This window comes from Arachis ipaensis, chromosome B10 (assembly GCF_059453495.1).
Source record: "Arachis ipaensis isolate K30076 ecotype BB chromosome B10, ASM5945349v1, whole genome shotgun sequence".
NCBI lineage: Eukaryota > Viridiplantae > Streptophyta > Magnoliopsida > Fabales > Fabaceae > Arachis > Arachis ipaensis.
In genome coordinates, this window is record NC_142435.1 from 126338849 (window position 1) to 126340252 (window position 1404).

Sequence of the window (1404 nt, forward strand, 5' to 3'; positions counted from 1 at the left end):
TTTTGGATTCTCTTCTGTATTGCTTGGGAGAGTACTAGGAGGGAGTTCAGTAACTCTTTTATTCAGCTAACCCACTTGTGCCTCCAAATTTCTAATGAAGGACCTTGCTTCAGTCATGAAACTGAGAGTGGTCTTAGATAAATCAGAGACTGCAGTTGCTAAGTCAGAGTGGCTCTGCTTAGAATTCTCTGTCTGTTGCTGAAGAGATGATGGAAAAGGTTTGTTATTGCCAAACCTGTTTCTTCCACCATTATTATTATTGAAGCCTTGATTAGGCTTTTGTTGATCCTTCCATGAGAGATTAGGATGATTCCTCCATGAAGAATTGTAGGTGTTTCCATAGGATTTTCCCATGTAATTCACCTCTGCCATTGCAGGATTCTCAGGGTCATAGGCTTCTTCTTCAGAGGAAGCCTCCTTAGTACTGCCTGATGCAGCTTGCATTCCAGACAGACTCTGAGAAATCATATTGACTTGCTGAGTCAATATTTTATTCTGAGCCAGTATGGCATTCAGAGTATCAATCTCCAAAACTTCTTTCTTCTGAGTTATCCCATTATTCACAGGATTTCTTTCAGAAGTATACATGAATTGGTTATTTGCAACCATTTCAATGAGTTCCTGGGCTTCTTCAGGCGTCTTCTTCAGATGAAGAGATCCTCTAGCAGAGTTGTCCAATGACATCTTGGACAGTTCAGACAGACCATCATAGAATATGCATATGATGCTCCATTCTAAAAGCATGCCAGAAGGACACCTTCTGATCAACTGCTTGTATCATTCCCAAGCTTCATAGAGGGATTCGCCTTCCTTCTGTCTGAAGGTCTGGACTTCCACTCTAAGCTTACTCAATTTTTGAGGTGGAAAGAACTTTGCCAAGAAGGCATTGACCAGCTTTTCCCAAGAGTTCAGGCTTTCTTTAGGTTGTGAGTCCAACTATGTCCTAGCTCTATCTCTTACAGCAAAAGGGAAGAGCATAAGTCTGTAGACCTCAGGGTCAACCCCATGGGTCTTAACAGTATCACAGATTTGCAAGAATTTAGCTAAAAACTGATGAGGATCTTCCAATGGAAGTCCATGATACTTGCAATTCTGCTGCATTAGAGAAACTAATTGAGGCTTAAGCTCAAAGTTGTTTGCTCCAATTGCAGGAATTGAGATGCTCCTTCCACAGAAGTCAGGAGAGGGTGCAATAAAGTCACCAAGCATCTTCCTTGCATTGTTGGCATTGTTGTTATTTTTAGCTGCCATGTCTTCTTCTTCTTCGAAAATTTCTGTTAGGTCCTCTCCAGAGAGTTGTGCTTTAGATTCTCTTAGCTTCCTCTTCAAGGTCCTTTCAGGTTCAGGATCAGCTTCAACAAGAATGCCTTTGTCCTTGTTCCTGCTCATAAGAAAGAAAAGAGA

The 1404-nt window shown here is 41.4% G+C and overlaps 1 non-coding gene across 1 annotated transcript; it reads left to right on the plus strand.

Annotated features, from left to right (window-relative positions):
* The first annotated feature begins 742 nt into the window (after positions 1–742).
* Positions 743–846, plus strand: LOC148581636 (small nucleolar RNA R71). Its single transcript, XR_015899016.1, has one exon. It is a non-coding gene; the product is annotated as a small nucleolar RNA R71 (small nucleolar RNA).
* The last annotated feature ends 558 nt before the right edge of the window (positions 847–1404 follow it).